We start from the raw sequence: 13,448 nt of genomic DNA, 5'->3' as shown, positions 1-13,448 counted from the left end.
TTTTCCGGATATTTTCCAGACATTTCCCTGGCATTTTCCGGAGATTTTTCAGGCATTTTCCACGCTTTTCCCGAACATTTTCACGCATTTTCCGGATATTTTACGGGTATTTCCCGGACATTTTCCGGGGGATTTTCCAGATATTTTACAGGCATTTTCCGGATATCCCCGGAAAATGCCCCGGATTTCCGGAAAGTACGTAAGTTTTTTAGCTTAGATTAGTAATAAATTCTATTAACAATTATTCTATGAATTGTTTATGGTAGTACGTGTTTACTAAATAATTGTATGTAAAGTAGTAACTACTATGCAGTCGCTATTCCACGCGGACGAAGTCGCGGGCACAGCTAGTTACTTATAATATTATTAAATAATAAAAGGAAATATCATATACTTCAACTTAGACGAGGCGAGATGACTGTATGCTATTAGTATAATGAAAATGTATGTCGTAGAGCTTCTACAACCAAAGCACACAAAAGTAGTTAAAACAATATCTAACACAAACAACGTTACCGATTCATTGTTCACACAGATCCTTTGAAAGCAATTTCGTAGACGTGCTACAGCGTAGCAACGTAGCTGCTACGAACATGTAAATAACATTCACAGCCTACGCATTACATTCTCATATCCCATATAAACAATTGTAGATTCTTTTTTTAAAAAGTGAATCCCATATAGCGCAAGGGTTTAAAATTCGTACACGGAACGAGCAACGTCAGTCTTACTTGGTTCTTCGCCGCGAGAGCACGTTACTTTCATATCACCTCTGGGATTCGTGACTGTTGTACGAATACGTGAAAATTAATTTGCATAGATCGCAGTTTGTTTAATTAAAATTATTACAGTGATGTGAAACGATTTTGTGTGTGTGCTTTTGTTTTGGTAAGTTGCTTTGTTATTTATATTGTTGGAATAAATTTGTTGTTGATATAATAATATTATAAAAATGATTACTACGTTTCATACGTAGTTACTCAAATAATTGTGGAATAAATTGAGATTCTTATGATATCGGTAAGTAAAGAATTAATTCTTACAAGGGACAATTACAATAAAATATTCTAAATACTTAACAATTTACCAAATTGGTACGAAAATATATTATTATTTTTTATTCAATATACACTTAAATATTTTTTTAGGAATTCCATGTGAATATTTATATAGGTAGTGCGCCTTATTAGTTTTCTGATTTTATTGTTATTTCCTTCCTTCCCAGTTTATACAAACTATAATAATTATTATTTTACACGATTTATAATATTATCTTCACAAATAATAATACGACCATTAAAATATTTAGTTTGATGTGTTTGTTTATTCAAAAACTAAGAATATCAAATTATTATGACACAAATTATAAGAAAATGTCTATTTTAATAAAACATATTTTTAAATAGCATATTTTATTTTCCTGAAAATCGTCTATTAATTCTTCAACACATTATTATATAATATTATGTACATAAATTACATTTGATTTCACAACGGTTACATTAATTTGTCCATCCTTAGTATTAATTTATTCTCTTTCAGGTCGGATTTAGGAAATGGCCCTTAATACCTTTTGAGATGAAACTACTCGTTATTGAATTAGACATTTAAATAAATTATTATTTAACGTAAAAGGTTTATTCAGAATCATTATTCAGTTCAGTGAATAGTAAAGATTACTTTAGACTTTAATGTAATTTCTTAAATGTTAATTATACTTGGAATGTTGTAAGGTTTTATTGTTGATTGATGAATCTTGTAAAACATTTTATTATAGTGATTGAATTTTTTCTTTTTTTATAAATTTATATTTACAAAGCATTTTGAATGCCATAAAACCAAAAATATCAAATTCAACAAACATTTTATTTTTCAATTATCAAGCCCTTATTCAATTTTAATATTCAAAATATATTTTTTTTTTATACAAATAATTTTATTTATCTACATTGTGTGTACATTTAAATAATTAAACTAATCAACTTTCTTTTTTAATATTTGCACACCCAATCAATGGGTAGAATGTATTAGCCACATAATATTGTAATGAAAACATCTATAATTTGTAACTACATTCTTGCAAATAAATATAATTTGAATTTGAATTTGAAATAATCCGGTTATTAACAATCTTCACAATTATTATTTAGTGAAATTTCAACCAAATGGGTTTATTACTAATATCATAGCAATTCCTCAATGGCAGCCAATCAACTCAATTTTATAAAGTGTATTTATTATTATAGAGATATATTTTATTATTGAAACAATACTCGAAGACAAACGAATGCTCGAATATTATCGTTATTTTAATTTTATAACGAAATTAATAAATTATATCAAATCATAGGTTTATATGCTAGAAACGAGTACAAGAAATTTTGCTACTAATTATATTATATTTTTATCAATCTTAAAAGTAAGTGTAAGTTTAAGGGTCGGTTTTCTTAATAGTTTTTATTTGACGTTAAGTACGTCTCAAACCATATTTAAATGCTGCTTAAATATTTTCTTGTACGTGAAATAAGCCTTCTCAAATTTTAATCAAATTAACACTCCATTCAGTAAACTAAAATCTAAAAGTAAAATTAAAATAAAAACACTACAGAGAGCCAAATGACATTATATTTGTGACACACACACGAACACACATACAACCACACGCACATAAGTACAACGAACAAATTTCCGTAAATTTTCCATTATAACAAAGCCGCTTGCTGACGGAAAACACACTACACACTACACTATACAAAATAGTTGTATTTTGAGAACTGCCAATAAGCTGCCCGATATACCATTTTGACATGTCAATAACATGTCGCTTGTTCCTGTTTCAATATTAATTAAAACAATATATTATTGTTCAAAATATTATTTAAATACCAACGTTTGGTATTAAAATTGAATGATAAATGGTTTAATATTAACTGGATACTGAAGTAATAAATAATTATAGAATTAAAGTGTGCTATATTATATAGGTAGAGTTGGTGCATTTAGATCAAACGAGCGAATGCTCATTCTAACCACTATGTCAAATTATTTAGTGTAAACAGGCGTAGAATATCCTTTCGTTGTTCTTAGTGCGTTCGAAAAGATTCTATGCAATTTTCTAATACTGAACAACACTGAATACGAGTTTTCGTTTACACTAAAAAATCACCAAAGAATGCTCTTGCTCTAGCTCTATGTTCGTTTGGTCTAACACCGTAATAGAGAGAAAAATTTGGAAAATCCAAAAGTGCACGCCTCATAATCTCATCCTTTTTTTTTTTGTTTATTTAATAACAATTAAACCACATCGAATCAGACCCTGAAAATTGAAAGGGTTCTATTCCTGAGCATACTCAAGCGTAAGAGAAAAAAAAAGACTCGATTAGTAAAGTATTTCGGTCGCTATCGTGTTAACAAGAAAAAGGATCCGCACATACAGACACACGGACGTCCAAGACAGAACTTTTTTAAACTGTTTTTTAACTAGTTTAAATAACAAAAATGACATCAAAAATATCATGAACGTTAAAAATAGTGTTTTTTCTTAATATGTGTGTGTATGTATTATCTTACAAGTGCAATGTATGATACATAAAGACATTTTAAGTTTGAAAAATCAGATGTTTTGCGCGAAGTGACAGTAGTACCCACCTCAACGCTTCGCTTATGAGGCGTGCAATTATTAAACAATACGATCTTTCGATTTTCTGTTTTGTGTAGTTTTAATAAAACATAGCTATTTATTTAACTACTACACCGTCTATCTGTCGGACTGTCATTCTCCTCGGCCAAGCCACGTTCACACTGACCTAGCCGCTTCGCGCAGTAATTGCTTGGCGAGGCTCTTTGCTCTATAGGGACTCACCTAATCATTTCAGTCATTTCTTCAATGTTAGCTGTCAATAAATATGTCGATAGGTGTGAAATGTTACTTTGCAATGGCAACACAAATGTATAAACTTTAAACGGGTGGTCGGAGGTCAGGCGACTCCCCGGCAAGGGAAAAGAACCGGGTTCGAATTCCGCCACACGATTTTTTTCAATTCTTCAAAAATTTAGTCAATTGCTACAGCGTAAGTAATGGGCGTGCAGTAAATATTAAATTTAATCGCTATGATTTATAATAAGGTTTAATGTCGTACATACGTTACTGTTTCATTTTTCCTATATTTCGTTGTTAATTTGATGAATAAAGCAGTGCTCAAATCTAATAATTAATAACTGAAATGAAATACTAAGTACGTTTTGATTTTATTCAAGTCTCACTTATATATAAACTTATTATAAAAAAATAAAATAAATAAAAATAAAAATAGCCTTTATTACTGATAACATCATTACATTACAATACATTATACATTACATATAATTTCTATCTCTCTTGTAATAAATAATTTTCAATATATTACAATGCCATTCATATTTATTTTAATACAATCAGTTTCATGCACATTTAGCAATTTCATTTTTAATTTCAATTATGATAAGATTACATGCACTTTTAATCATTAATAACAATATTTAATTAAATAATATAAATATAAATTAGATTCATTTTACATCGGTCATACATCGGTAACTTAATTATCAGTTTGCCTTTTGGCATAGGCCTCCCCTAGGCTTTTCCATCTATCTCTATTTGTGGCTTCTCTTTGCCATGTTGTTCCAGCTACCTTCCTAATATCATCCTCCCATCTTGTTTTCTGCCTTCCTTTCTTTCTTTTCCCATCCCGAGGATACCATTCAGTAACATCTTTTGTCCATTTTCCCTTATTGTTTCTTATCATATGGCCTACCCAGTTCCATTTAAGCTTTTTCACTGTGTAAGTGACATCCATAACTTTTGTCTTGCTTCTTATATTCTTAAGTTTAACTTTGTCTCTTAGCTTGAGGTTTAGGATGCTCCTCTCCATTTTGTTTTGGCACACTCTGAGTGCTCCACTCTGTTTGCTAGTGAGGGCCCAGGTTTGTGCTCCATAGGTTAAACTTGGTAGTATGCAAGAGTTGAACACTGTAGTCTTATCTTTAAGGGGCATATGTGGATTCTTCATAACTTCCTTTAGAGACCAGAATCTTTTCCAAGCTTTATTTATTCTGATGTTAATTTCTTTTTGCATTTGATTTTCCGGTGCAATGATCTGTCCTAAATATGTATATTCATCAACATATTCTATCTGATTTGAGTCTAACAGTATAGGTGTTTTTATGTTGTTTGTCATTAGTTTTGTTTTGTCTAGATTCATAGTCAGACCCACCTTTCTGCTCTCTCTGTCTAATTGCGTTAACATTGTTTTTAAGCCCTCTTGGTTTTCGCTAAGCAGAATCAGGTCGTCTGCGAACCTTAGGTGGTTGAGCTTTTTGCCATTTACATTTATCCCATATTCATCCCAGTTAATTTTACGAAATATCTGTTCTAGTACAGATGCGAATATTTTTGGTGAGAGGGGGTCACCTTGCCGTACTCCCTTTTTTATTTTAAAGGCCTCTCCTTTCCTTTCAGTCTGAATTTTTGCCGTTGATTCTTTGTATATGTTTTTTATTATCCTGATATATTTTCGTTGCACTCCTTGTGAGTGTAGAGCGTCCCAAATGTGTGAATGTTTCAAAGAGTCGAATGCCTTACTGTAATCTACGAATGCCAAGTAGTATGTCTTTCTGTATTCATTGCTCTTTTGGATAATTTGTTTGACGACATGAATGTGATCCATTGTTGAGAAGTCGCTTCGGAATCCAGCCTGTTCTCTCGGCTGATTTTCGTCCAATTTTGAGCTAATTCTGTTCAATATTACCTTTGCAAATATCTTATATAGATTGGAGATCAGGCTGATCGGTCTGTAGTTGTTTATATCTGCCCTGTCGCCTTTCTTATGGAGCAATATGATGGTTGACGATGTCCATTGTTGCGGTATTGTTTCTTTAGTCAGAATATCGTTGTATATATTGGTAATATCACTTATTATGTAGTCTAGGCATTTCTTCAAAATTTCGTTTGTTATTCCGTCCTCTCCGGGGGCTTTGTAGTTTTTCTGGGACAGTACTGCGGTTCTTACTTCGGATTCTAATATTGGGAGGGTAGCTTCTTCGTCTTCTTCCTGTGGGTATTGAGTATTTGTGTAGTCTGGATCATCATATAATTTACTATAAAATGTTGTTGCTATTTCCATAATTTCGGGTCGTTTTGTTGCTTTCTTATTAGATGTCTTGCTTTTGATGGATGGGATCCAACAGGTATTCTCTCTCAGTTCTTTCAGAGCTTTCTTTATGCCTCCAGATTTTTCAATGTGGAATTGGATAGTTCTGTTTCTAATTTGTTTCCTATGAGTCCTAATTTTTTCATTTATTTGTTTACTTAGCTGGGTTATTTGTGTTCTATTTTGTTTCTTATTTCTTAATAAAGTTTTCCTGGTCTCAAGTAGATGTCTGGCTTCGTCTCCTATTTTATCTCTCTTGTTTTTTAGAGTATATAATTTTCTGGATATTTCTTTCAGCGCTTTTTCTATTATATTATATTTTTCTTGAATATTTTCGCTCTTGTTGTTATTCAGTAAATTATCTTTTAATGTTGTCAACAAGTTTTCCGGGACGTTGAGAGGGATTTGACTTGGTGTAATTACTTTCTTAGTGTACTGTCTCCTCTTTTTTATCTCATTTAGGTAAATGGCTCCTCTTACCATACGATGGTTTGTGTTAAAGTTGAACTTATTAATTGTGGTTATATCCTTGAAGAATTTAGGTTTATTTGACAATATGAAATCAATCTCATTTTTCACGTTCCCATCTGGATAAACTTATTACTGATCTTTAAATAGGTTTTAATAATATTTCCAAGCTTTCCTACCTAATATAACATATAAAATGCATGTTTATTTTAAAATAATATTTCGAAATCATTTTCCGAACAAGCAGAATAAATGCAATAAATCTCGTAGCATTTCTACGGTAAATCTCTACGATACTCGAGCTCACCACAACAATCTTGTTTTCATAATACGCTATCAATACATGCATATTTTTTATATCAGTGAGATGTTTATTTATGCATCATTTCCAGAAAAATACTTTGACTATTATTATTCTAACTGTTACCTATTTTGGCGTCTAAAATTTACCTAATTTACCTTTGAATATTATTCATCGATATATAAACTAATCAAAACTTTGTTTTATTTTCGCACATTATAAAGTTTAACAGTGAATGTATTTGAGAAATGTGTACCATTTCTTTTAATGTAGATACTTTATTTCTGTAGTGTTTTAAGAAATTTTATTTATATAGCTGTGTTCTGCGGTTTTACCCGCAGAGCTCTGCTCCTGTTGGTCTGAGCAAGATGATATGTAGCTTATAGCCTTCCTCGATGAATGTGCTATCTAACACCGAGAATTTTTCAAATCGGACCAGTAGTTCCTGAGATTAACGCGTTTAAACAAACAATAAAACTCTTCAGCTTTATAATATTATAAGATTAATTTATAGATTTGATACGCGATACAATATGATACCGATACCAAAAACAAAACTACTAAACCAATAATTGAACTATTTTCCACACAACTTCACATACAAAATATGATTAAATTTTTAAACTATAATAAAATAGCATTAAAGCAAAAGCGGAGCCCATAAAGTTTATAAGGTAATAAATTTAAAGAGAGACATAATTCTCCGTGGAGGCAACCATGCGAATTTTTCTTATTTTTTCAGAGTATTCTTAAACAACAAAGACGTTGTGTGTAGCCCCCGCTGGGAGGGTGTAATAAATTAAAGACTTCATTTTAAGTACCGGGGTAAAGGATTCCTTTTGTATTGAAAGTATTTTATATCCGTAGGTATGAATTGTATCATATAAATTTATAAAGAATAGAAAAAATTCGATCACGAGGCGGGATCGAATTTTTTCTATTATATAAGCATTTGAATGCCATAAAAACCAAAAAATATAAATTCATGAATTGTATCATATTATTTCCACGTGTATTAGTATGTGTTATATACCTTATTTTATAAAGAATTTGTTTAGAAGCGCTTTTGAATTGTTAAAATACAGAAAAATAATAATTTACCTTTTATGAAAAGTATGCATTGAACTTAGAATTATAATCGTACTCATTTTCTTTTAATAACTCAGCCCCCGGAATCACAGACACAATAGAAAATCTACTGTCGTGGACCGATCGGGCCGCTCGGGGCTCAATGGGTTATGTAATTGGCAAAATGTCGTGCATGATAAGATATTTTAAGAAAGGTCGAAAAGGATTGGTATAACGATAAATTGGTTTCCTTTTTTGGAATTTGTTATCCTTATTATTATCACGATGAGAATGTACAAATTTTACACGTGCCATAAATTGAATACAAATAACTCACAACAAAAAAATATTCTTGCAATAAAACGTACAATCAAATGTAAACACATTTAATTTTTATAATTATAGAATCTTCATAAAAAAGGGAGTTCTATAAAGACGGATTATAATGTGTTATTACTTACAGATATGTATACAAATAAATATAATTCAGTCACATTTATACATCCCTATGTTCTTTCAACGTTTTAAATTACGGCTGCTTTAATTAGCTGCATAATTATGAAACAGAAATTAAGGACAATAATCCTTGAAAACCTAATTACTTGTAGAAAACAGAAAACACGTTTAAACAGGAAATCTAACCCAGGTTATAAAGTTGCGGCAGCCTCTCAGTTGGGATCGTGACCCGATTCGAGGCAAGCATGCTCAAATAACCAGTGAAGTTCCTTTGTTTTCGCGATTATAATAGAAATTAAATTTAATTGTATGTGCATTTGTTGCATTTTCATCATCACTACATAGTATAAAAGAAAGTCGCTTTCTCTGTCCGTATATAATTATGCTGAAATCTTTAAAACTACGCAATGGATTTTGATGCGGCTGTTTTTAATAGATAATTGAAGTGGAAGGTTTTAGTATATAATTTATTACGTTTTAGACAAAACAGGCGAAGCCGCAGGAAGAAAGCTATAAATCTAAGGTACGCGTACAGCTTTTGATTCAAATTCCTGTGACGAAAAGTCTTATAAAGGGACCATACTTGCTTGTAAATAAGAATATGGACGTGGAATGTATCTATCCCATACACAAAAGGACATGGGGTTTCATGTAATATGATATGATTTATCTGGTACATTATCCTTATAAATAGATAATATTTTTGCAAATATTGTACAAATTTCTTATTTAAAGATCTATTCTCCTACATCACTATACGTCTTATAACAGAAAGTCTGTCTGTATAATAATGTTGAATATAAAAAATGAAAAAATGTGCACGCGATTGAAATAAATCTTCTTTAAATATACTTGAAGCATTCTTTTTATATCCCTTTATGTATTCCTTCCCTTCATATAATGAAATGTGCCTATACGCGACACCTTTGAAGTGATTCGTTCACAAATTTTCATTTTAACCGAATTCGAATTTTTTCCTTGTTCACTTGACGATTGTCAAAACAGCCTACGAAGTTTTATTTTAAGAAAAAGAACGAAAAGCGAGTGAAAGTCGTATATATAACATCACTACATAGTATAAAACAAAGTCACTTTCTCTGTCCCTATGTCCCTTTGTATGCTTAAATCTTTAAAACTACGCAACGGATTTTGATGCGGTTTTTTTTAATAGATAGAGTGATTCAAAAGGAAGGTTTTAGTCTATAATTTATTAGGTTTTAGACAAAGCGGGCGAAGCCGCGGGCGGAAAGCTAGTTTTATAATGATTGTGAAACAACCAAAAACTGTTTTTGAAAGCTTTGTCAATACCTTTCATTTTTTCAACATTTACTTGAAGGTAAGTTTTAAATTAATTAAAGATTTAGTTAGATTTAGTTACAGAATAGTAGTTTTAGAAAGATTTCACAGAGTTTCAATAGAAGGATACTACTTCAATATTCAAAAGTTAAGATTCACACAGACAGTTGCTAATGAAAAAACTGTCAACTTCACGAAGGTATTCCAAAGATAGCAAAAGAATAGTTTAAAAGAAACTTTCGTTGCAATTTTGTGGTAATAAATTCAGCATTCTTTCACAATTGAAAATTAATGCAAGGCTACCTTTCACGTTATTCTTTTAACAAAACGAAATTAAATACAATTATTTTGTTTCCATGACGTCGCTTATTAAAAGTGAACTCATATGACTTCATATCTATACTAATATTATAAAACTGAAGAGTTTGTTTGTTTGTTTGAACGCGCTAATCTCGGGAACTACTGGTCCGATTTGAAGAATTCTTTCGGTGTTAGATATCTCATTCATCGAGGAAGGCTATAGGCTATATATCATTACGCTACGACCAACAGGAGTGATCGGGGACCACGGGGGTGAAGCCGCGCGGAGCAGCTAGTTATACGATATACCTTCTTTTTTTTCTAAAACTACTTTTACTTTTATTATCCCTTAAAATATAAATTTAATTCCAAGAACTGAAGTATTTAAAGGTTAAAACTTGAATCAAAGTGCAAATGTGCATTTATTTTTTCAATAGTTTACATTAATATTACAAGTTATATGTGACACCATCGCCACTCACTCCATTTAAAAGGAAAACATCGAGAAGAAACCGTTTCCTTGCAAACGAAATGTTTGAAGGCATGTGACATCTGCCAACCTACATACCAACCATAGCCTGCAACTCTGTATTGAGAACAGAATATGCTTTTGATGTTGTTAATGATTCTTTAGGTTTTTCTTCTAATTGAAATTGTGTTATAGTTTATTTATTTATTTTTGTTTTCGTTATGGATTATTTTCTCCGAGAAGACTCCAAATAAACATGATTTTAGACTTGCAGAATAATTATCAGTGTTGTTAAATTGAGGAATCGAATGAAATTGTTTTTGATTTTATTGATATTATTTTTTTTATCCTTTCAAAAGAATGAATAAAATCTGAATAACTCAATTCAAGTATTATTTGGTTTTGTATTAGAGGCTTTGTAAAACAAGAAAAAACGCGATTTTATAAAAACAGTCGATCATTTATTTAGTGTTTTACAAATATACTGACTGCCGATTACGTTTTGAATATTGCTTATTTGAAATCTGTTAACACCAACTTGCCAAGTTAGGTGTGAAAGGGATAAAAAAACAATCAGGCGTCATTCAAGGTCATACCTTCCCGTGACTTGTCAACGTTCATAGTGCAATCTCCAGTGTATTAGATATAAGCTTCTTGGTTAACACCAATAACTGACAATTTCAATTAAGCTAAATAGCTTTGAAAAGCATTACTTAAATTATGTACTAATATAATGTTTTTTATTCTCATAAAACCTGTCTTATGGCTCGCACACAAGCAACGGTATACTTGACAGGTTCATCTATACAGGTATACCTGTGCAGGTAGACCTTAACGTGTGTGAAATAGACCTGAGCAGTGCGCAGTTATAAGGTTAACCTGTACAATAGCTTTATATTTAAAAAAAAAGCTTTATTTATATTCCATAGATTCTTTGTATTTTATAGCGTATCAGTTTATTATTCAGTAATATTAAGAAAAAAAAAAGTTGTGTGGTTTTATGAAACCACGGCAAAAGTGAAACTTTTTTTCACACTATAGACATTTAACTAAAAATTATCGTGTTTGTACGATAATTATCGTACGTATCGTGCGTCACGCGACATGCGCTACACAGACCAAAAAGTTTGAGACGATGTAATAAAAGTTTCACTTTAAAAATCAACAGCAAAAAAAAAAACAAAAGCCCGAAATGGTAGAGCGAATGTCTTTATTCATTATTACGTAACAAAAAATATAAGTGGCTCGCGTATTAGGACCCAAAAACATTCCATACTAAGCCGTACAAAATGATAATAACATTTTACCCAAACTATCTCATAGCTTTTATCCTAAAATAAAATTTTGCTTTACCGGCCAATTCGGCTGACCTTTACAAATCTGGGATTCTGAATAAGATACAAAATATACTTAAGGGACCCTGTTAAGGGCTACGAAAAAGTTTCAGAGCATACAGGTCTTATAATAAAAGGTACATTTGTTAAGTAGATTGACGGAACGTGCGGACGAACTCGAAATGGAATATGTATTGTGATGCTTTCGCTAGGCATTCGTTGTAAGTGTTATTAATTCTGTCTCGTTCCATTTAATTTTGGAGGAACATGTTGTTGAAATGTCAGGTGATATATTAGAATGGTACAAGCTTATGAGAACATAATTTTAGAGAGTTGTAAATAGTGAGATTTAGAATTCCATTAGGTATGCCATAGAGAAGAAAATAAATAATGAAAATACCTTTATTATGGAAACATACACATAGAAAAGGTACAATATTGGTTTAATACGTATGTCGAGTAGCCTCGCGAACATTTACAGCATGAAGACCTAATGGCAATATCTTTTGTCTTTTAGCAGGGCTTCTATATTATATTATCTCTACGTTGAAATCAACGAAAATATTATCTTTATATTATTGTTTTTTAATATGACCTAGAATAAAAAAAACATTATTTAAAGATAACAAAAAATACCATCATACCTCACACGCAAGCCTGCTAATTTTATTAAGCGAAACACGTCAAGTCACAAAGAATAAAATATTTCTTTTTCTAAGGCGCTAAACGAACTGTGAACTGTATTTGCTCATCTGCGCGGCAGCAAGCTTCACAAATACGTCATTTGTCGTGTGTGAACACGGCCTAAATCAAATATACCTTCCTGAAGCGATAGGAAATTTTATTAGCTATTCTTATAAGCATTTTTTCTATTTGCGTCAGTCGGATTATGAAAAAGTTATATAAGTTGGTACTCGTATTGTAATAAACTTAAAGGATGTTAGGAATTAGTAAAATGAGAATATCGATATTTCTAGTTTTATTTTTAAAAACTTTTTATTGCCATTTTACTCATTAGGTTAAGTACCTTCATTATCAGTTTAAAGTTTTTTGATATCTGCAATAGTTACGGAATGATCGCCTGTGCACACTTAACGATTACATCCGGTATAAAACTTAAGAGTATGTACCGGTTTTGTTGTTGTAAAAAAAAATATCACACACGATGTTTGTTTAATTCGTAGACAATGACTGTTATATGAATAATCTACTCACTGGTCTACGATGAAAATGTAAATATAAAAACATACGTTTAGTAACCAAATTACTTATTTAATAATATTGAAACGAACTTTCATCAAATTATACATATATATTGATTCAACTATAACATTAAAACAATCTTAAAAATAATTATTAACTCTTAGTTATCTTCTGTCAATAATCAACTATTCCAGAAAGTAGTTTTCAAAGAAAAATCTTGATTTATACGAGAAAATATTATTTGAACGAGCATAGAATTGTGCATCACGTTGCCTCGAACGATGTATTTCGACGTATTTTATCAATACATTCTTGTGCAGGTAGATTTCATATTTATGAAAAACATTGTATGTTTTCCGTCACTT

General features: G+C 31.0%; 1 protein-coding gene across 1 annotated transcript in view; it reads left to right on the top strand.

Annotated features, from left to right (window-relative positions):
• Nucleotides 1-746: 746 nt before the first annotated feature.
• Nucleotides 747-13,448, top strand: part of LOC123703137 — a 131,915-nt gene continuing 119,213 nt past the window's right edge. The window contains exon 1 of the mRNA XM_045651036.1: nucleotides 747-888. The gene's annotated coding sequence lies outside the window, so the exon portion shown is untranslated. The remainder of the gene's footprint in view (nucleotides 889-13,448) is intronic.

This window comes from Colias croceus, chromosome 25, assembly GCF_905220415.1.
Source record: "Colias croceus chromosome 25, ilColCroc2.1".
NCBI lineage: Eukaryota > Metazoa > Arthropoda > Insecta > Lepidoptera > Pieridae > Colias > Colias croceus.
The sequence above is the reverse complement of the archived record's forward strand: the minus strand, read 5'-3'. Positions and strand labels throughout refer to the sequence as shown.